General features: G+C 42.4%; 1 protein-coding gene across 4 annotated transcripts in view; it reads left to right on the top strand.

Moving 5' to 3' along the window:
- Positions 1-23,883, top strand: part of KCNJ16 (potassium inwardly rectifying channel subfamily J member 16) — a 41,979-nt gene that overhangs the window by 3,752 nt on the left and 14,344 nt on the right. Inside the window, exon 3 of one of the 4 annotated variants that reach the window (XM_067547302.1) lies at positions 18,606-18,626. The exons of 2 other annotated variants lie outside the window; for them this stretch is intronic. The gene's annotated coding sequence lies outside the window, so the exon portion shown is untranslated. Of the gene's footprint in view, positions 1-18,605; positions 18,650-23,883 lie in introns of all 4 variants that reach the window. One more of the 4 variants, XM_067547301.1, reaches the window with a different exon arrangement.

Genomic DNA, 23,883 nt, shown 5'->3' with positions numbered 1-23,883 from the left:
AACAACTCTTTCTTTACGTGTTTCAAGGGTCTGACTTCTCACATGCTCTCAGCACATGAGTCCATTGGACAGTAGTACCTTGCAGTGGTGAAATATAATAATAATAATTATTATTATTATACCACCCCCAAAATGTAAGGGTTTCTTTTACAGAAATATGTTGATGTGAAAATAAATGGAATTACAATCATTTTCATTTTTTTTTAAAGCTAGTAAATTCCAAAAGAGGATTTATCCGGTTTCTACAATGTGCTTAAGGACTTATAGCACACAATCAAATGCAGATTTATTAGGGGCTTGAGGGGTTGGCATACGGCATCCTCTGGCTAAAGCTGTTCAGTGTTGCTTTGCTCTGGTCAATGAGGATTTTTCATCTTAATCATTATTCCTGGGACCATATGTGGCCCTGTGTTTTAGTTTTATTACACAGAAGGGGCGGATTAGCACTTCTTGCTGGTTCATTTTGATAACGACAATGGGGAAGAATGATCTTGTAGTGAAGTCATTGGGCTGTGACTCTGGAGGCCTGGGTTAAAAAACTATTGCACTAACAGTTTTGCAAAATATTGTTTTCATTGCTCCTCAAAATGTTTCAGCTGAAATTTTCTGATGAACTCTAGTGTCATGGCCTTCATCATCATGTCTCCTTTTTAGGGCTTTTACCTACCTTGAAGGCACAGCCTGCCCATCGATATAGCAGTATAGAACTATGCCTGGGGAAGTATTGGGAGAATGCATGATACTATATCACTTTATGGGGGTTGAGCTCACTTTCCCAGCTGTGCTGGTCCTACTCCTAGTCTGAAGGTTTAAGTGGTATCTAGGAGTATAGGACTCATGCTGGCCCTGGGCATGGGGCTGAATTTCACACTAACAAGGAAGATGTCAAAAATCTTACCACTAGAGCTGTGTGAGTTACTGATTTTTTGGTTGCTGGCCAAAATGAAAAAATGGAAAAAAAATTGTGTCCAATTTACCCATAATGTCATTTTTTTTACTTTCTTTTTGGCAAACTGAAAAAGTAAGAAAAAAAAAGTAATTTTATGTTGGACAAAGCATTTAATTTGACCTGAAACAAAATGTTGCTTGACTGCCATCATAGCGGAACCCATTGACTTATTTCCTGGAGAGGTTTATTCCCTGGATGGCATTTCTGCCATTACCTTTCATAATTTCACATTTCAACTATTTAGATAATAAACATTCTGGTAGCGTACATCCTTCAATAATCTGTACTGAGTGGTTTGACAACCATCCTGTATAATTTCTCTCTGTGGAACCTATGGGGCAGAGCTCTCACATGCTCCTTCTTACCTCAAAACCTTTGGCTGAGAACCTGAGACCTGGTCCTTCCATTCTCCCCTCCCATCGGATTTCTAGCGAGTGTGTAAGACGTCCCTGCATCCCTCAAGAGGTTGGCTGCACCAATGATGGGTTGAGGTTCATTCCCCCCTCCCTCCGGAAGTATCACAAGCAGCAATTTTTTGGACTGAAGGGAGAATTAAGGTAGGACTGCCTCCCTGTGAAGCAGCTCTCAGCCATGCACTGCTTTTAACAGCAGAGGGTTTGGGCGAGAGAGAGATTCTTCAAAGCTCACCCATAGCCAAATTCCTTTCTCTGCCCCACATCCCCAGAGGTCAGGACCCGAAGACCTCAGTGGACTAACCTTAGCTCCTCTGCGGGGAGAGGAAGGAGAATTGATTCCCACACTTCTGGAGTGGCCTTTTGTTCCCCCCACATTGGGTTGAGGTGAGCAGAATATAGTCCTTTGAACTTCCAGATCTTACATCTGTCACGTCTTCCCCCTCAAGGGGTTACCTACAATCCTGGCCTACAATAACACATTAACCATTCGTTTAATACAATGGAACCCACCTATATGTAAACTTAATTCAGTAAGGTCTCCCAAGGTTCTGACAGGGGAAAGGGCACAGAGGGCACTCACTGAAGTCAATGAAATGATGGGCTTCAATTGGCCCTGGATTAAGTTCCACTGACCCTGTAAATTCTCCACTCTGTTGGCAACTGATTCAACTCTCATTGAGCCAGAGGAGATGGCTCAGCTTTCAGTCTTCTTGAGAGGAACTGATCCCTTGAGATGTCAGATAGCGAAGTTTGTCAAACCATTTCATACCAGTCAGAGCATGGAAAGTCTCAGAAAGCTCAGGGGCAATGGAAAATAGGAAAATCAAACACAGATTAGAGAGGGCCAACTCAACAATATTCCGCAATGTATTCTTCTGAGTTGTATCTATTTACCTTTTAATAATGATCAGAGCTAAGCACACAGGCATGGCTTGATAACACGTTTTCGAGGAGATAGCATGTATGTTTTGAACATGAGTAGCAGGCACTTACTAGGAGGCACCACACACTTTTATGAGACTTCATTTGATAACCCAAATCAATTTCCAGCACTAAGCAAACACAGCATAATATTGTTCTTATATTTTGAAACTTAAAGTAAATAACACACAAAGCAGCAAACTGCAGATAAGATTAAATCGCAAGCTTTTTGAAAGCCCTTCTAATCTGCAAGTATAAAACTCTGGCCCAGGGATGCATGATAACTGCTTTCCAGAACCGCACAATCTTGATCTCCAAAATTATGTTCTGTATGCTGAGGGAGCTCAGGACATAGGTACTGGAATTATGAGTGGGGCGGAGGGGGTACTGCTGCAGCCCCTGGTTTGAAGTCGTTTCCATTATATACAGAGTTTATAGTTTGGTTCAATGGTTCTCAGCACCCCCACTATAAAAAATTTTCCAACATCCCTGCTCAGGCTATTTTCTATGATTAGTTTTTGTCTAAAATGTGTAGATATGTGTGTGTGAGAGAGAGAGAAAGAGAGGGAGAGACAGAGACGGAGAGGTTCATGTGACTGGAAAACTTTTGTTCCCTTTGATAAACTCAGAGAACACCTTTTTAAAAGTAGAGATTACATTTATTTATTTTTTTAAATCTTACTCTGCTCTGCAAAATAGTACACTGGACCAAATACAAAGACACAGAAGTTGCCAAATTAAAATAAGGTGGAAGAGGAATCTAGTCCTTTAAATAAACTTCTCCATGAGAGTTTAGGATTCTTTTTTTAAATAAGACACTGTGTTCCTTTTCATGCCTTTCAGAAAGGATGGTCCTTCTGACCACATGTGAATATATTCTAAATAATAACTTTAGAGAAAATGGGGATTATATCTAGGTCTTCATTTTCATCTGGGCCTTGGCTGGCTGCTTTTTTTGCAGAATAAATTTTGCACCTGCAAATAATCATACTCACATATTTTGTGAGCATAGCCTGATGTACAATTCTAATACTTCTGACTGTGATGAACTGTGGGTACGATAAAGCAGGCTCAACTAATTATCTGCAGTCACAGAAAAATTGTTCCTATAGAAATGGAGGCTGACTTGATACTCAGCTGAAAATTGGACCCCTAACATTCAAAGGAGCGTCAGATGTTTCCTGTTCTCTACATACCAAGAAGAAATTAAGGGGCCAATCCTGATGTACTTCAATGGGAGTTTTGCCTGAACTGCAGAATTATGTCCCCAGACTAGACTAGGTTTGTTCAACTTAGTTATTTCTGTCTGCAGTGAATTCCATTAGATAAAGGGGAGAAAACATAATCAACATTTTTATAATAACAAAGCCATTTCTTAACTAATATTAACAAAATCAAGAAAAAGCAAAATGTTGTATTTTATTTTGCATATAATCTTTCATAAGTAACAAAAGAAGTGGCTAGTTTTTGCTATTTCACTGAAAAAGGTTTATAATTTGGGAACTTTCCCCCATTTCTTTTTCTGCAGCAAACTGCATTTGCTGCTAGGATTAAAGATGTTTAATTGAAGATCAAATTTGCAAGAGGCCTCCAGTGTATTTGTTTTCAATGCAAATTCATGTGAAACTTGTATCTGGAAAATGTTTATTCTTCTTCTCAGCTTTAGAATAAGGATATACTCCTGGTCAGTATGAAGGAACAACACAAAGCAATAAACAGCCGAACAAAATGGACTTAGCTTGTATGTTTAAGATTAAGGGTAAAGCAGGTGTGTTTTAAAACTAACAGTAAGTGATATTGACTAGGATGAGAAGCTTGCAGAATTTCCTTGTTATTAGCTTGTGGCTTCATCTGCAAGGTCACAGTGTTCCAGGCTGAAAAGAGACCTACATTTTCTGAACAATCCTGTTTTATTTGTCTTTGCTCATGCAGTGCTTTTGTGGTGCTGAATGGATAGCGCCCACTCAAACACAACAGTTAGGTCCCTTTCTATCTTAATGAGGCCCAGCACTTAGAAGCAACTGAACTTTGTGCTTGTTAAACCATAATGACTATTTAGCTTATCCAGAGGGATGCAAACAGAAAACATCTCTATTAGTACCCCTCCTGATATTCAGCTCTGTCTTTCCCAGGACATGTAAAACTGAGATCCTGAGCACATGCGGTCATTGAAGCTTCCAGGCGCTTTTCTAAAAGCAAAGTTGTTGAAACAGTCATGAAGTACATGGAGGGAAGGCACAGGTCCTCCTGAAAGCAAAGGCTGTTGCTGACTGGCACTCGCAGCAGCATTGACCACCCAAAAGGTGTGTGTGTATGGGGCGGGGGGAGATGGCCCCTTCCCAAGTACTCTTCGGTCAGTGCAGTGGACTGGATGCAGAAGGAAGGAGCATACGCTGAAGTCTCTGAAGAGGTGTACAAGAGGCTACACTCCCCTCTGTGCACTGGTGAGCTCTGGGAGACACCGGGGGAGATTTCAGAGCACAGCTCCCAGGGAAACCCAGTATGACTAGTGCTCCTTAGCTCCCTGAGGTACCCTGGAGAAAGTCTCCCTTATTATGTCTCCCTGAGAACTGATGCCTCCTGGAACGCCAGGAAGTGGCTCTGGGATTTGTCCGGGTTGGTTTCTGTCTGTTCTTCAGAGATCAAATTTGAATTCTCTTCCCAACAATTAAATATTTTGAAATTACAGTTCCTGCACCAGTGTTAAAGCCAGACTGACCTGCGTCTACTGATAGTGGGACACAGGATGTAAACTACAGAACTACAGGGAGTGGGGAGAAGGATTCCTATTTCGAGCAACTAGAATAAACTGAAAACCTCAGGCGTGGCTGAATGTATTCAAGCAATCACATTCTCTTTCCAAGGCTAATGCACATGAATACTGTGTTAGCAAAGTGAATCAATAGGGATTCCATTTCAATGAACATATATAATGTCCCAGCCCAGAAGACTAACATTTAATTGATGAGCGGCTTTATGTCTACAGAGTATTTATAGCAGAGACAAGGTTTGCTTTAAATGAGAGATTTTGGCCATACTATCTAGCTGCTTGGTTGTTTAAGAAAGCTGTTGCTTTATGGGCAAGAAAGAATGAGAGCACATTTATTCCACTGTGACATGTTGCTTTCCATTTTCTGTAAACATCCCTTCAATGAAGCCAACTCAACAATCACAAAGTGGTTATCTGTAGTTAGATATGTACATTAATTTACTCAAGTGTAACATAGATGCTGGTTTTTTTAAAGCAGGCATTTTAAAGCAGTTCTTGTTCCACTTCTTAGGTGTTAATTGATCTTACCATCAGATGACTGTTTGGTGGCCTATGTAAAATGAAGAAGGGTTCAACCTATACCCCATAGAAATCATTAAGTGTCTTTCTACTCATTTCAATCAGACCTGGATTTCGGTATCCCCATTACGGTAATATATGAGCACTCCAGAAATACTAGAGGGGTAGCTGTGTTAGTCTTTAAAGAGCCACAGGACTCTCCTTGTTTTGCTAAAAGCAGACTAACAAATGTATTTGGGCACAAGCGTTCACGAGCAGAAACCCACTTCATCAGATGCAATACTAGTTCATTTGATCCTCACAACACCCCTTGGAGATAGCGTAACATTACTATTCCTATTTTACAGTGGGGGAAGGGAGAATGGGAACTTGCTCAAGGTCACGCTGTGGTACAGCCAGTGTTTGAGCCCAGCTCACCTCGATGCCAGTCCAGCGCCTTAACCAATTTCAGTCTTATTTCCATAGAAAGGTTCATTAAGGCAGTGGAAGTAGCGTGCAGCGGATCAAGTGTAAGAACTGGCAAGACTAGAGCCTGGAACTAGGAGGTGCCTGACTTCTGACAATGCTACATCACCACCAGAAGCTCTAGCTAGGCTCCTGCCGGGGGACCCTGTGAGCTAGGCATTGCAGGAAGTATCGCCCCAGCAGGGCCTGAGTCATGTCCTGCAGGAGCCCACTCATTGGGCTGGGCTGGTATAGAAATCAGGAAGCTGTCACAAGGAACTGCCTGAGCAATAAAAACGAGAGTCCTGTAGCACTTTAAAGACGAACAAATTTAACTTCTGCAGGCATAAGTTTTCGTGGGCTGTGACCCACTTTGTCAGATGGGTTACAGCCCACGAAAGCTTATGCCTGGAGAAATTAAATGTGTCAGTCTTTAAAGTGCTGCAGGACTCTCGTTGTTTTTGCTGTATGCAGACTAACACGGCTACCCCTCAGGCACTTTTCAACATGCCTAAGCAATGTTGCTGACCAGTTGCTTGCTTCCGCTCCAGACCTTGTCTTGCTGTGAACCCTAGGCCCCAGCTCCTGACCCCGGTTCATCCCTGACTCCACTACTCATCTCTTGATTGATAACTGACACACGTCAGCTGCCCACGGCCCAACCCTGAGCGGTACCGTGGGGTGCCCTCAGAGAACAAGCTGGCAGAGGAAGTCTTAACACACAAGAGACGTTGCAAAGAACGAAAGAATTATTTAAAGCGCTTCAGGAAGCGGATCATGAAAATGAGACATTCAAAAGTGCATAAAGAGGGACAAGGTGGGTGAGGTTGTATCTTTTATTGGACCAACCTCTGTTGGTGGAAGAGACAAGCTTTTGAGTTGCAGAGAGCTCTTCTTCAGGGCTGGAGAAGGTACAATATCACAGCTAAATACAAGGTGGAACAGATTGTTTAGCATAAGCAGTTAACACATAGTCTAAGAGACTGAAATGTCACGAGAGAAGTTAAATCAGAAGAAAGAATTTGTGACCTTGGGAAGTGCATGTAGTGCCATCAGAGCGAGCTCTGAAGAACTGAAAAGAAGAACCCAATATGCAGGGGGTTGCAGTGAAATGGTGGCAGGAGTACTGTGGGACCAGGAATTAAGTGACAAATTGAAAGGAAAAGTGTACTTGCTGCATGTGTTTGTCCTGGCCTGCTCGATGCTTTGAAGAGAGTGGGTTTTAGGGAGATGGAAGAAAAGAAAATACAGGTAGTAGAAAACAATATAATGAGATGAATGGCAGGCAAACGCAGGGTAGACAGAGTGCGCATGGAAGAAATGAGGTGGAAGATGAAATTTGGACTTTCAGTGACAGATAGGCTGAAGATCACAGGTTTGAGGTGGGCTGGACATGGGATGAGAATAGGAGAAGAAAGAAAAGGAAAGAAAGCATGGGAGGAAAAGACAAAAAGAAAGAACATGGAAGACTTAGGATACAATGGAAACTCTGTCCAGAGAAGTCTGAAGAGAAAAGGACCAGAGCTTCCAGACCTACAAACTCACGCCATGGACCAAAAGGAGTGGCGAAGAATTGTGAGCACCTCAGACACCATGGAAACAGGAAAAGAAGTCAAGAAGTGAAGTGTTCCATGGAAACCACCACTACAGCCGGCACTACCTGGCACCTGTTGGCACTATTCTTAGAGAGTGTATTTGAAAACTGAACTACGTTCATATTTATATTTGGGCTCACAGCTATTCAGACCACGGGGATGTGTGTGGTGGTGGGGAGGGGGGTAGCTTACAACTGCTTTGTTTGCAAAACTTACTTCAACTCTCTTTCAACGTTTTTAAGGAATCAAAAATGTGCCCATTATAATCTTTCTTTATAAATATGAAATAAGGATATTAGGTTAGGCTGACCCTGGGGCTCCTTACAAGTATAGTAGACGGGAATGCAAAAAAATCCCTTATTCACTTAGATATTCTTACATGTCAAATCAAAGTCCAGGTGCTGCACAAGCCCATTTCCGTCCTTCAGTGTTTTATTTTTCCCAAGCCTATAATTCCCCCATGGGAAACTAGGAGAAATGTTAATTTCTTTTTTTTTTTCTTTTATTAAAGTAACAGCTCTGGTCATTTAAACAATCAAGCACCTGTTCTTGTGCTGTCTGCACCTTCTGCTCTCCATAAAAGGTGATGTGGGTAAGAAAAACTGTGAAGGAAAGTAAGGAAATGACATTAAACTTTTCCATCTGATAAATAAGGGCTCTATTCAGCTGCAATAATCCACATCCTTCCCCTGAGATCCAGTTAATTTAATACCTAAGGGCACAGTTCATTTAAAATTATTTCCACACTGGCCAGCAGATTTCTTGGTGAATTATTCAAGTCCAAGACTGAAGTATTCTCCCTGTGCATCAGTGGATGAGGAAACTGGTCTTCTCGATTTCCCAGTAACATGATTGTCCTGCTAGTAGAGACTGAGGGCTTCATCAGGCTTGCACAGGATTTATGACCAGCAGTTGTGCCCATTGAAGACAGTGGGAGCAGGATCAGCTTGTTCATCCCATTTGCTGTCCTTGTCTACAGCGAATGCTTCTCCCTTTGCAACCATGATGCACCAGCAGTTTATGGAAAGGAAGGGGGAAAGGAAGCCTGGAGTGGGTGGAAAGTGATAATGTTTGTGGCCGTGACCTGTGCAAATGTGGGTGTACAGGTGTCCTTGTGTTAAAAGAAACAGTCACTTTCAGGACAAGGGATGGTGAGAGGATGGATATCGGGTAATGACTCATCACTGCTGCAGTCTTTCTACCCACCCCACAGTGGCCTCATGTTCTTAGCTGCTAAAATGTATCCCTGCACCAGAAAAGATGGGATCCAACTTTTTTTTTCTTGCAGCATATAGATTGCTCTGTTCAGGCTGGTGCCTGCTCAAACATATAAACAATGAACAGAAAAAGAAAGGGCTCTATGTATTTGTTTATATATACACTGAGATTTTCAAAGGATTCTAAGGCAGTTAGACATGAAAATCCCATTGAAAATAAATGGGAACTGGAACTCTAACACTACTGGGCTCCTTTGAAAATCACAACCTTGATGCAATTCTTGTACATGTATCTAGGGCCTGACCCAAAGCCCATTGAAATGAAGGAGACTCTCCCTTGACTTCAAAGGCCTCTAGATCACTGGATCAGGCCCCTAGATCAGGCCCCTAGACCACTGGATATGTGCATTAAAAAGAAATAAATAAAACAAACTAATTAAGAGCTCGAAACCCAGGTTTCAAGCACTTTGCAGCTTTGCCCCTGCTGGAATGATCCAGATCCCGTGGGTGCATTATTCGATTGCATTGAACTTATTAGCAAACAGGAGAAACGTTTAGGTAGAAATAAGAATTCAGACCTCCGTGAGTCATTTACATTATTAGTGGGTTGATTTTAAAATCCCACAGCAGCTCTGTTTTCAAACAATTCTGGGCCAGATCCTCAGCTGGTGTAATTGACATGGAGCAGTTAATGGAGCTATGTAAGGATCTGGCCCTCTACTTGTAAATCCTATAGTGTCAAGGTTGACTGAGCCTCCAACGCTGTAATTAATTCGGTATATTTTCTCTTTTCACATCTATATTAGAAATTCAGGCAGAACATGAGACTGTTAACACCTTACAACCTTTGGAATACTCTCGCACACCATGTACCCTCTAGTTAAACACTGGTGCATTAAGCTCTGATTCATTATCTCTTAACCTTGGAGCTGCTGGTGACCAGTTCTGGCTGGATTTTGTTAGCGTGTTCACCAACACAAAGACTTCCAAGCATTTGCATTATGTCACTTAGCATCTAAAGTAGGAACACTGACCATGATTCAGAAGAGTCGCCCTTGATGGAAAAAGAAAATGAAGGAAAAAAAATTCATCTGGTGACAGGAATGGAAATAAAATCTTGAATAAGCAGAAAAGGTAGGGTGTATATGAAAGGTTCTTAGCTGATGAAGAAGTGAGCTGAATTGCGTCATATATAATGCTGTATTGCTTTTATGTGTGACGCAGTAAGTTCATATTGACGCTAGCTCATAATGATATCAAATATAATAGACTTTTTTTCCTAAGTAGCTAATCATTTGTGGCTTTGCTGATCTGCTGCTTATCCATAACACATACTGTATATTTGTAATGTAAATCAGTAGGGCCAGATCCTCATCTGGTGTAAAACGAAGTCAATAAAGCCACACTAATTTAAAATAGCTGAGGATCTGGCCCTTAATACACAATATATGCCCAGCATATTCTGTTCAAAAGTTAATGATCAGCGTTGATGCAGAGATATGTAAAGTATCTGACAGAGAGAAGGAATGAAAGAAAAAAAAAGATAGAGAATGAAGATTGTGGCCAGGTCATGGAGACTGTAAAGATTCAGGCCACTTAATGTCTTCTTAATAACGCACACAAATATTACAGTATGAAAGATACCTGCTGTTTAGCTCTTTTGATGACCCACACTTGAGAACAGTTGAATTGAGGCTTAGGAACTTAAGGTTTCCTTGTTAAAAACTATTAGTTGGGTTTTAACACAGGGGTTATTGCCAGGGACATTCCCAGGAATCAAAACTCCACTGATATGCAGAGAAGTATAGCGCACACAGCAGTACTGTCCAGTTGTGTGAGCAGCACAAGCCAATGCATCTGAGCCCTGAGCTGGATGGACTTTGCTGGGAAGAGAGGTTAATTTAGCCCTACCATGAGGGCTATGTTGTGGCTGCGTACACACTGAGCCCATAATGGGTTGAGTGAAGTTCTCCACAGCAGTGGAAGTTCCCAGAGGCATATACTGGTTGAATTAGCCAGAATGCCTCTAGAGATGCTGTGGAAAAATAAATCAGAATGGGCAAGGAGTGTTTGGTACCACATAGGCTTCCTTTTGCGCTGACTTGGCTTTTCTGGCAGGTATGGAAGGGCTATGTGAGCAGGTCCCAATTCCCTTTGGGAAGTGTAGAGCTGGTGGGAATACTTTGGTTCAGAATTCAGGTGCCTGTGGATGGAGGTCTAGTCCTCCACCAGCTGGGCCTGGTTCCTCTGTCAACAGTCCCTTTCTGCAGAGAAGTTAAGGATAGAACGGGCCAGATAATTAAAATATTGCACTCCCTGTATAAGATTAAAATTAAGGCATGAAGGCTGAGACATGCTAGCATCTGAAGAGTAAGGTGAAGGCATGCTAGCAGCAGCAATGGGGAGAAGCTTGCACATGGGTAAAAGAGACAAGGAAGAGAATACTTCAGCTTGTGGAACTGCCTGGCTAACAGCTTTCACCCCTACAGTGTTCGTGGGGTGGAACTATGCTGGAATGCTGAATGCACACTGAGAACCTCTGATCCTCTTGGAAGGACTGATGATGCCTGAGCTGTGTGTGTGTGTGTAGCACTTTCTATCCCGATAAAAGACAACTTGAAAATTATCACGCTTAATTATAGCAATATTGGAAAGGATACGAAGCCTCATGCTTCAGGGTCTAAACTGATCTCTAACTACTAGAGACCAAGATGAGAGCTAAGATGGGGACAGATTATCCTTCATCTGCCTGCTGAAGGGGTTCTTACCTCTACCTCTGAAACATCTGGTGTCAGCCCATGGCAGAGGCAGGATACTGGGCTAGCTGGATCTTGGGTCTGATCTCGTCCGGGAAATTCTATGTTACTGCCTGTCCATTTCTGAGGTGGCTTATCCAGCTTGTCCTTCCTAAAGGCGGAACAAAGCTAAGGTGAAGCAGAACTGCTAACATGATTCCTTAAGGTAGGAGGGCAGATGGATAGTGATGCTGTTACTGAGGAAACTGAAGGATACAAATTGTGAGCAAAGTGGGCTGAAAGGACCAGGAGGCCGAAGAATCAGTCTGGCTTATATCTGTTTCTAGACACCAATGAACTGATTTTCTTAGATAAGTAGAAAGGGACCTGGCAGTGGAATATACAGGAATTGGTGCATTTCTGCTGGAAGATGTGTTTGTGTGTGAGTGCGCGCATGTGTGTGGGGGGGGGGGGCAGTGGGATTGTTGACTTCCCTGTGTGTCACAAGACTGTGCTCTTTAGAGATCTCCAAGAGCCCAGAAGACAAGGTGAGCTAAGAAAGGAGCAAATGTGCAGATCCATCAAGCATCCTCCCCATTTCTGTGTGTGTGTGTGTCCGTCCACAGGCTGAAGACACAGCTACAGCCCCAACGCTGTCAAATGGCTACATTGCTGCTGTGAAACCTGTTAGAGTGGAAGGGTCGGGTGTATCTCCTCTCATGCCATTCCCTCCCCTTCTCTATAATACCCCTGCCTGCATTAAGCCTGGTTGGATGGGGTTGGAATGGGGGCGGGAGAATATTTCCCCCCAAAGACAATAGAGCTCTTTGTTTATCAAGCACTCAGAAGGGCTGGAAGGTAACATACAATGTCTTTCCTGACCGGATGTGCTCTCTAAGAAGCATGGGATTTCCTTTCCTCCCCCTTTGTTTACTGTTTGCGCTTGGGCTGCATCACTAAGCCTGGGGGTGGGAGAAAGAGGAGCAGCGCAGTTCTCAAAGAAGGCAGAAGAAGTCGAATGCCGGAGCAGGGGTCTCAAACGGTGGCCTGCCAAGCACTCTGCGGCCAGACTGTGGAGTGCAGGCTGATCACATGGGGCTGGCTCCACCTCCCTGGTTTCCAGCTACTCAGCTGCATTAAAAGGCACTAAAAACACCACACGCTTTCCTCAGGGAACTCTTCCATCTAGTGGCCACCGGGGTGGTAGGAGATTGGGAAGGAGAGGAGAGGTGATCGGGGTCATCGCAAATCCAGGAACAGGCCCCAAAGATAATCCCTCCACTAAAATGTGGTCCACAGCGTGGCAAGGTAGCACGGGATGATTCTCCCGTTTCCTCTGTGCGGTAATCTTGTCTTCTGGAGACCTCCAGCTGCTGTCATCACCCACTGATGCCTCCACTAGTTGGGGGGTGACCTGCAGTGTCAAGCCAATGGAGTTTATTTCATAGATGACGCTCTTCAGAGTGTTACTAAAAGTTTTCCTATCTGAGGGAGGGCAGAGAGGCAAGCACTTATACAGGGATGAGGAGCAGAAGAAGAGAAAGCTGCAGTTCGCCCCTCTGAAAGACTTTCCTGCTGGCTAGCTACAATGGGAGGAAGCCTTTCCTTCCACCCTCCTCCACTTTTTCACTGGCTTCTTTTATTCAGATGTCTCCTTTATGCTTATTAGATACAGGCCCTGAATTCCAAGGGTGTAAATCAGGAATAACTCTGCTGGAGCCCGTGGAATTGCACTGACCTAAAAACAGTGTGACTATAATACTACAACGGAGAGCACGTGGGTGGGCTGATACACCAATGTGGAACCACATTAAGGCCAATGGGGCTCACTGTAAGTACAGCAATTCATTTGTGTGTTGTCTGCCACAGGATCAAAGCCTTGGGTACCATGGTGGTAGGTGCCTGAGAAATGCCTCAGATCAGTGATATTCAGACTATGGATCGCAAGCCGCAAGAGGCTCTTTAATGTCTCTTCTGCAGTTCTTTGCAGCACATGATATTAAAACACTGTGTGATTTAATTATTAACCCATCTAAGTTATTAATCAATCGGGATGCTTTTACTATGTATTAACCAGTTAAGTTATCAACTTGCACTAAGTTAACTTATTAGCTATGGAAATAATTATATATATATAAACTAAATATTTCCCTGTCACTGTTTACATATGAATACTATACTATGGTAAATGAAACAATGAATTCATGCTACTGTGGCTCGTTTGGGTAATGCTGATTGCTAATTTGGCTTCTAAATCACTGCAGTTTGAATATCATTACCTTAGATGGACAGACCAAGTCCTTCACCTCTTTGCCTACAGTTCCACATTTGTGAGACGGTAACAAATGAACAACCAACCAACCAAGAGAACTCCCTATTTCATATGGGGGTTATGAAGATTCATTCACTAATGTTTGAAAAAGTATTTTGAGATTCTTCAGTGGAAAGGCAAATAAATCATCATCATCATCAATCACCATCCTGCAATAGCTAGCCAGTATGTGCAGTCTGAAGCTCATAAGAAATCCATCAGGACAGACCTGTATAACCCAGTTCAGCAGAGTACTTAAGCACGCATGTAAATCCATCCCTATTCAGAAAAGCATACGCTTAACTTTAACTTCATTGTCCTCAATGTGCCTTAAGCTTGAACTTTAGGTTAACCATGTGCTGAAGGACTTTGCTGATTCAGGGTCTAAATGTGTGATCGAGGAAAACATTTTTGGGAATGGAACATGTACAGCTTCATTCAAGTTTCCAGTGGCTTATTCTGCAAGTAAATAGCAATGGGGAAATACAGAAAACCAAAGAACAATCCTCTGCTGGTTGCCTTTTAAACTTGGGTAACAGCTTGATCTGATGCTCCTTCTTTTCTTTCCTGTTTCAGAAGCAAACTAGTTGAACTTGCTGGCTGGCAGGAAGGAATCACATAGTGTTGCCCAAAAGACCACGGTGTAGCTTCACCTTTTGTTTCCATCATGCTACTAAAATGAATTTCATTTCTAAACCAGTTAATGGAAGGATTGCTTTAAGAGTGCAGACAAGACAGACTATGTTTCAGCTACTAAAATGTTATTTGCGGTCACTTGCTGGACAGGAGCATTGGAACAGTGGGGTGATCTCAGCCTTTCATTTCCTGTGGAAAGATCCAATCATGAAACCATTTGATTTTTTATTTTCTCTTTGCTGTCAGCTGGGGGGCAGGGCAATGCTAGTCAGACAAGAACCCTAAACTGATGATGGAGAGAGAAAAGAATCCAACTCCTAACCCATGGGCAGGGCATAAGATGGTTTTTCATTCCCTGCAGCCATTATTCAGTTTCCTAAGCAGGGTCTGGGGAATCAGAGTCTCTGTGTCCTGCCTTTTCTATGCTGGCCGGAAGTATAACTGGGTTAAAAAAAAGAACTGGGTAAGTTCATGGAGGATACGTCCATTAATACATATTAGCCAACACAACCCAATGCTTGGGTTGACCCTAAACCTCTATCAGAAGCCAGGAGTGACACGCAGGGTTGGAGCACTCCACAATTGCCCTGTTCTGTGTGCTCCCCCTGAAGCTCTGGTACAGGCCACTGTCAAAGACAGCATATTGGACAAGATGGACCATGTTCTGACCCAGTGTGGCAGCTCTTATGTTCTTATGAGGTGTAATGATGGTACAGAGCCCTACATCACTGTGTGCAAGGAGTGTAATGCTCTGTCTAGCTCTTGATAGCCTGTTCTATCTACCAAAGGGGTTTACAGAAAATCCATCATCACAGAGCGAAATCCTGGCACCACTGAAATCAAGGGTGTTGTGCCATTGACTTAAATGAAGCCAAGATTTCACCCACAGTATCTAAGTGCGTAGCACATCTGCCTTCCCCATACTTGCACTGTGTTGGGGTCAGTTTACAGTCCCTCCGCCCTTGACATATACACCAGATATGTAACAATATCAGAGATGGTCTGAGTCCAGAGCACTGAGATTCTAACCACCCCAATTTTGGAGGAGGAATATATATTTGAAATACATGGTGGCTTAACCCAGCTTTAATTATTAAATTATTATCTTTTTATCCCACATGCCTCCCCAGATGGCTCACAAACCAAAGAAACACAGTTACTTCTAGGAAACAGTACACTATACACAAGAGTGGGAGAAGGGATTTTTTCCCCCTAAGAACACCAGGGAAAACTCTATACTCTTAAAAAAAAAAATCCCTCAAAATACCAATACAAACCAAACAAGCAGGGGCTTTGAGGTCCTTGTGGAGAAATTAGCTCTTCTGTTTTAGCTACACCAGGAGCACAAAAGGCTGCATTTGCCTCTTCTGGAATGTGAACCTATGCATCTAGGGAGTTAGGTATTCCAAACACAGGGCCCAACCCACTATTAGGCATCTAGTGTGAGTAAGGAATAGCATAAGTGGGCCCTTTTGGGTCACATATTGCCGAACATGCCCTTGAATCTTCTAGCAGAAACTTTTATTTTAGGCAGATGGAGCAGTGTTCCTCTTTCATTTTGGCTTGATCTAAAAAGCAGATCCTCCTAATCCTGAGTCCCTGGCATGCATTTTCCTTTTATTGTTGATATGAGACTCCCATTACAATTAAGCTTCAAGCTAGTAGCAACAGATGGTGTTCCTCTCCTTGAGATCAATATGCAATTAAGAAGAACAACTGAGGCGGACAATAATCCAACCTGCTTCAGTCTTCCTCAGTGGGAAATGGGTTTCGAGTTTTGCAAGGGTGTTCATAAACAACCATGGGAGTGTGAGGAGGACAATGACCTCAAAGCTGAGTTTTACACTGGAGAACAAAGAGATTTGAACTCCTGATTTGAAAAACACCCAAGGACCGAATTAATGCCATAATGTCATAAATGTCGACATGCGTCACAATGTTGTTTGATTCCACTTGTTGTCACTTCTTTGACACACCAAATTCCTCTGCTAATTGCTACACAGCTGTCAAGCTTCTTAAATGATGTTTGTGTCAACAATTAGTTCCAAGATAACTTCATCCCTCTAGTATTCGTGTGGGCTGAAGATTCATCCTTTTTTCTTTCCTCAGGATACCTTCTGACGTCACCATTCCCTGATTGTTATTCCATTGTTACAGTGTTTTTGGCGCCCCTCCAAACTGCTTTCTAGTCTCCCATTATCTGTGTTTCCTGCACTGAACACTAACTGTAATCAAATGACAGTGGCCCCTAACCCGAGGAATTTCAAACTCAGCAAACCCTTGCTCTCTCAGCTTGCTTCTTCTGTGAGAATGCACCACTTCAGGGCCTCTGCAGGTTCCATTCCTTAGGAACTTAAAACCCTTTTCACTATGGAATGAATACAAACCAGAGTTGTGCAAAATGTTTTCTGCTACCACGCAGAACTTGGTTCTAAGCTTTTGCTAGGCCTTGAAACCGGTCGTCGGGTTAGTGAAAGGTTCACTAAATGCTTCATTAATATTTCGAGTGACCTTAAGCTGATTTAAGACTTTGTGTTAAAAGCAAGTGAAACTCAGGTGTTTCTCTTTTGCTTTTGGGATTTATTCATCTACAAAAGTCAAAGGAAACCTGTAGGACTACATAGATTGATAGCAAAGAATGGGGAACTGAGACAGAGATAAAGGGTAAAAGTTCCGACTAATATTGTTTGTATGCAACTCTCATTGATGTCCATTGACATCGCAAATTTTGTCCAGTATTCATTCAGTTCTAGACTAATCTTAAACAGAGTTTAGCTGTATTCAAAATACATTAAAAATAACACTATTAGAAACTGAAATGATATAAAGGCCAGAACAATATGCAATAGCATGCTATAGCCACTTGTGGTGATACACTGGAAAGTTAATCTGTAATAGGCTAAACAGTGATAGATTAACTTTTATAGGTCATCTGTACCTATAAGGAGAACAGGAGGAGCTGGTTCCCAACACATTCCTGAGGAGTTGCTTTGTCAATAAAACCAACTTTACTGCAGTTTCTACTGATTGTCTCACAAGTGTTGACTTTTCTAATGTAACAGATTTTTATCTGATGTATTTTAGTTAACATATTGATAAGATCTGTTCACTTTGTTTGCCTTTGAAGAATGAAATGAGAAAAGCATGGCTGCGTGAATAGATTAATGACTAACATCTCAAAATTAGCTGAGCCTCCCTACTGGAGCTCACTTGACAAAACTGCTAAGTGAAACTCTTCCAAGCAAAGATTAACATTGGGGTCATATAGCGTGGGCACAAAAAGAGGCATATCCAGCATCTATTTAATACCTGGCACAAACACACTCTCTCACTTTTATTTTTAAAGGCAACATCGACTTGCTTTTCAAAATAGGCACGGTCACTTTTGGAAACAGTTAGTTATTTTGGACAGAAAATAACATCTTAGCTTTTACAGAGACGGCTGCATGATATGCTGCTTCAAGGGCCTCATTATGATAGGGCCGGGAGATAGGACAGCTGAATTGCTCCACTGATTCACTGTAAGACCTTCAGCAAGTATTTAACCTTGCTGGCCCTGGTTTGGGAAAAGCATTTAAGTTTGTTCATCGTTATTATGTGCTTAAAGTTAAGCACATGCTTATGTGCTTTCTTGAATTAGTGCCCAGTGTCTTAGTTCATTCATCTTCCTCACCTCACTATATATTGATGTGTTCTGCATAGGTCAAACCATTAAGAGAACAAAACTGGTGCAGAATGCCTGCTTACGGAGCTGACCACTGCGATAGGAGCACATGACATCAGTGCTTTGGTATCTGCCTTGGATGCCCATTGGGCTCAGAGTTTAAGGTGTGGGTTATGACCTATAAAACCCTAAAAAGGCCTAGCCCCAGCCTATCTGAGGGATCCCCTCTCTCCCTGTGCCATTCTGCCACGGCTATGGTTAGAAGAGGTGCCTGAGTTGGATCCTCCTTATTACAAAAGAGAAGGGGCAGCTGGCCCAGCCTTGTCTGTGAGAGCTCCAGGACTCTGTTACTCTCTCTCTGTGGATTGAAATGATCTGAACTGGGTTGGCTTTTCAGGCATGCTACAAAAGACATCTTTTTTTTACAGGGCTTTTGGAGAAGGCTGAAGGTATGTTTCTCAGAGGAAAGTGGGTAGGTGGCTGACTGGCTGAATTCCTGTGGAACTGATGTTCTTAATGCTCTGGAGATTTAATTTAATTGTATTTATTGTATAATTAATTATGTCAGGGCACCAAGAGCCTTAGATAGGTGTCTATAGGAATAAATAAAGATTCTGTGACTGGATCGTATGCTTGGTTTTGGAACATAGCTGTCGCTAAAGCATGTAATTTTTTTCTTGTCTGGGTGGACAGTGCTTTCAATCCCTCCTACCCTAACCATACTTGGAGAACCATATTTAAACCCTGGCAGATAATTAGATGAAAACTGTAGATTTGTAAGGTTATTTCTACACAGGGATAAAACACCCGTGACTGGCTCAATTCAGCTGATTCGGGCTCTTGGGCATCGGGCACTGGGCTGAAAAATCGCTATGTAGACGTTCAGGCATACACAGTGATTTTTAGCCTGGTAGCCTGAGTTCTGTGAGACCAAGTCAGCTGACTCAGGCCAGCTGCTGCCATGCTGCAGGTCTTTTATCTCTGTGTAGACATGGCTTATCACATGGCTGTTTTGTTTTGCTTTTTAAATCCACAGAGACAATAAAACTGCTCATGTCATTACAGGGTTTGTCCTATAACCCTCTTTAAACATAGTTATTTTTATAGCGTGGGCAAGGCCTGCAGTTGAGTATTCAAGGAAATATCACTGCTGGTATGAATCAGGCTTGCAAATTACACAGTCTGAAGAAAATGTAACAAACTACACGTTGGAGGAGCAACAGTGTGTTTACTGTACCGATCTGTCAAGCATTCAAGGAGTTACCAGCTCAATACAAACACATCACCAGTAACTCAGTGTTGTGTTGATCTGTAGTGCAGGCTATCAACATCACTCCTGGTGGAAAATATTATGGCTGCACGAGCCGGGAAAGAGAGAAGAGAAATCTCGATTTTGACATGGGACATTTATACACTGGGCGATCTGGCGCAAGCCTGCCCCCTGGAAAATTCCCACATCTCTGCATCGTACTAGATCAACGGTGCTTTGCATCAACTTGCAATGAGGGTTGATAGTGTATGGCACGGGGCATGGACCACTGACTGGGCAACCATTTGTAAGGCTTTTGCTCAGATGACTGCATTTGTTAGCTGATTTGTGGGATAGGTTTTGACAACCTATTTATGGCATTGGCCACAGTAACTATTTGTACAGCTAGCATGCCTCCCTGCTACAAAGTAGAAGATCCCTTTCAGAGCAGGGTTCTGTCTTTATGCTTTTTTTCCTGAGATCAAAAAGTCCAACGAGTCAAATTTCCCTGTTGGATCCCGAACATAAGAATGGCCATATTGGATAAGCCCAATGGTCCATCTAACCCAGTATCCTGTTTTCTGATAGTGGCCAGGTGGTTCAGAGGGAATGAACAGAAAAGGGCAATTTTTGAGCGGTCCATTCCCCATCATCCAGTCCCAGCTTCTGGCAGTCAGAGATTTGGGGAGACCCAGAGCATGGGGTTGCTCCCTGACCATCTTGGCTAATAGCCATTTATATATTTATCCTCCATGAACTTATCTAATTCTTTTTTGAACCCAGTTATGCTTTTGGCCTTCACAACATTCCCTGGCAATGAGTTCCACAAGTTGACTGTGCGTTGTTTGAAGTTCTTCCTTTTGTTTGTTTTAAACCTGCTGCCTATTGATGTCAAGGTGACCCCTGGTTCTTGTGTTATGAGAAGGGGGTAAATAACACTTCCTTATTCACTTTCTCCACACCATTCACGATTTTTATCGACCTCTATCATATCCCCTTTTAGTTGTCTCTTTTCCTAGCTGAAAAGTCCCAGTTTTTTCAATCCTTCCTCATATGGAAACTATTCCATACCCCTAATCATTTTTGTTGCCCTTCTCTGTACTTTTTGCAATTCTAATACATCTTTTATGAGAGGGGGCGATCAGAACTGCATGCAGTATTCAAGGTGTGGGTGTACCATGGACTTACATAGAGGCAGAATGATCATTCTTGTCTTATTATCTATCCCTTTCCTAATGGTTTGTAACGTTCTGTTAGGTTTTTTGACTGCCACTGCATATTGAGCAGATGTTTTCAGAGAACTATCCACCATGACTCCAAGATCTCTTTCTTGAGTGGTAACAGCTAATTTAGACCCTGCTTAGATGACAGAATCAAAGAGGTCTCCAGTCAGCTCTTTGCTCACCTGCCAAGGCATTTTTATCCATTTAATTGATGCAGCATCTCTTATTAAAAAAGCCCTATACAATTTAATAGAGAATGGTAATTTTTCTGTACAGTGTTTAAACCATCCTATAGAAATCTGTAGCCAAGAGATAATTTTCTGGTTGGTGTACAAATTCTGTAGAAGGGATTTTCATTTTCTATATACATTGTGGGCCACATCTTCATATGGTGTAAATGGGTATAGGTTCATTGAGGTTTATATGTTTTTAATGTATAGAACCCAATAGCCTTATTGGTTCAATGTATATAATTCTATTGGACTTTTCTTTAAGAAGTGAAGAAAGAAAAACTGTTGTTGTGAAGGAAAGAACCTTTTTTTAAAAGTAAGAAATATCTAGGAGAAGTTGACATAAAATATTCTGTGAAAAGCACAGAAATCAAATACACAGAGAGTGAAATAAGGATAATTGATGTTAAATAAGGACACGTTACATTTTTCCATTGTGAAAGTCTCTCATTCTAAAATGCACGAGAGGAACTTTTGTTTCTAATTGGAAATACCAAGTTCAGTGCCTCAGAGGAATGTGTGACATGATGATAAAAGCAGCAACACAGTGAGAGAAAGATGTCCCAAAAGAGATCTCCAAAGACAAGCTGAGATGTAAAACTAGGAAAAGGGAGACATTAAGAGTGGAGAGGTAGATCTATGAGCCACTGGTGCAGAGACAGTAGTTAAAGCCAAAGGGTTTGGACATCAATATGAATAACACAAAGATCCAAGGTTATTATGGTTAATGCTGACATAAATGTTGGAAGAGATATTAAACTTTGTGCTTCAGGGGTTAAGCCAATCTGTGACTCAAGAGATCAGCAGAAGACCTAATGGGGAGGCCAGATTATCCCACATCTGCCTAATATAGAGTTTCTTGCACCTTCCTCTGAAGTATCTGTTGCTGGCCATTGTTAGAGACAAGCTACAGGATTATATGGACCTCACATCTGATCTAGTCTGGCAATTCCTACCTTCTGATTGGTGGATGAGATGGCCCAGTGGGATGGTGTAAAGGAAGAGGAGTAGGGGGCAAAAGAGGAGTCTCTCCATCCTTCTCAAAACCATCAGATTTATTGTCATGTTAATATCTAAGTCTTACGGGTGTAAATTGGGTGCTGACATACTGCAGTGAGACGTGTGGCATACGAACGTCCATAGAACAGAATAGAACTCATGAAACCCACACACAAGGATGGAACTAAGGTTCTGTAAGCGTACAGTTCAAACACACACACACACACACACGACTTTCCCCTTACTGATTATTTTAATTATCTGCCTCTCAAAACACCAGCACATTGTAAATTAGAGTACTGGACTCAGGAGGAAAATGACAATTGAAAACAACAGCTGTGACCGGCCACTTGCTGAGCGCAAGACTTGGAACAAGCAGCTGCTGAGACTCCAAGTAAGCTGCCTTTCCAGGTCAATTGTGGCCTTTCTGGGAGACTGACCCTCCTATGGAAGTACAGGCAGTAGGACAACATCACAAGACGCTGAGGGCCTCCTGTGAGGTGTGGATCCCAGTCCTGTGCTTCCTAGGCACTAAGGTCCCATTGACACTATTGAGATCTGAGCACCCTGTCAGGGAATCCCAAAGCTCCATGGAATGAAGCTTGAGGACTGGAAGACTTGCAGATCTGTTTGTGTGTGTGTGTGTGTGTGTGTGTGTGGGGGGGGGGGGGTAATCAAACTTAAAAGAAAACTTTTGCCCCATGAAAGCAATTGCTGTAATTCCAGCCAGCCAGACCTATAAATCAAACCGGGATGCTGTCTGCTTGAGAAATCCAATGACGTGGACCTGATCCAAATCCAATTGGAGTCAATGAGAGTCTTTGCATTGGGCTTGGGATCAGGCCCTTCATACCAGACACTGCTTACTGTATTTCAAAAGCTGATAAAAAGCTGTGACAAAGGAACCCCCAAAAGGTTTGGAGGCTCCTTTCATTTTTGGACAAAGCATCTAAAACTTGGGGTGAGCCACAGTACTACAGGAGTTGCTTGACCAGATCAGACCATAGACCCATAGGCTCCATTTTGCCATCTATGATGCTCAGGGCAGCATCCTGTCCCAATATCTCAGAGAAAGACATCAGCCTTATCCCTACTAATGTACAAAAGGGGAAATTCAGCTCTGTGCTAAAGGTCAATGCTCCACTTTATTCTCACTGAAGCCCTTGAAATAGGTCTCAATTGAAACCCCTTGGTGTTTTTTCACCTTCCTCTGCAGCATGGGAAACAGAACACCTCTAGGGACCATCTGTGCACATCTCACCTAATCGAATCCCTGTCTCTACAGAGGCCTTGGGCATTGATGACACTTCAATCTCTCCACTTCTCTGCCTGTAGCACACAACAATTTAGCTTCTTGAGGACTGAAATGCTTTAGTCTAACTCAATTTATTGGTCTTAATATAGGCGTTTTTGGGTGTAATTTAATGGCCTATGTTATAAAGGAGGTCAGACTTGATGATCTAATGGTACTTTCTGGCTCAAAACTATGAAACAGAGACCTCTGCACAGGTGTGAATACCCAAAGCCTATAATGCAAGGTTGTACATGGGAGGAAAATATCTTCCTGGCCCTTGTAGTGACTGATAAGTTGACATCCAGGAACATAAGATCTGATCACCCTCATTTTAGCTTGCATAACTACGTGTTAATATCGGTCAGAAAATCATCCAACTCTTTCCCTTAAAAAAACCAAATACATTGTTTGACTCGAGACTGAGCCAGCACTTATCTCAACCTCTTTGATCAGGGAATTCGACTGAAAAGCTTAGACAACAGGTTTTCTGGTGAGATTTCCTGAAAAATTATGTCAGCATGGATGGATTAGTTTTATTTACCTGTTTTATTTTTAGTTTTTTCTCTCTCCCTTTTTCTCCACCCTTCCATTTGCTCCCTGACGTGAAGTAATATGATATTTTTACAACTCCACCCGATTTTGGTTTTGAAAATCTGAAGGCTATACTAAGTCCATTGGCATCTCACAATATTTTATTAGGTGGGACTGGAA

The sequence above is a fragment of the Emydura macquarii genome, unplaced genomic scaffold, assembly GCF_026122565.2.
Source record: "Emydura macquarii macquarii isolate MOO-44397 ecotype Brisbane River unplaced genomic scaffold, CSIRO-AGI_Emac_v2 contig_1230, whole genome shotgun sequence".
Taxonomy (NCBI): Eukaryota; Metazoa; Chordata; order Testudines; family Chelidae; genus Emydura; species Emydura macquarii.
This window is presented reverse-complemented; position numbering and strand designations above follow the sequence as displayed.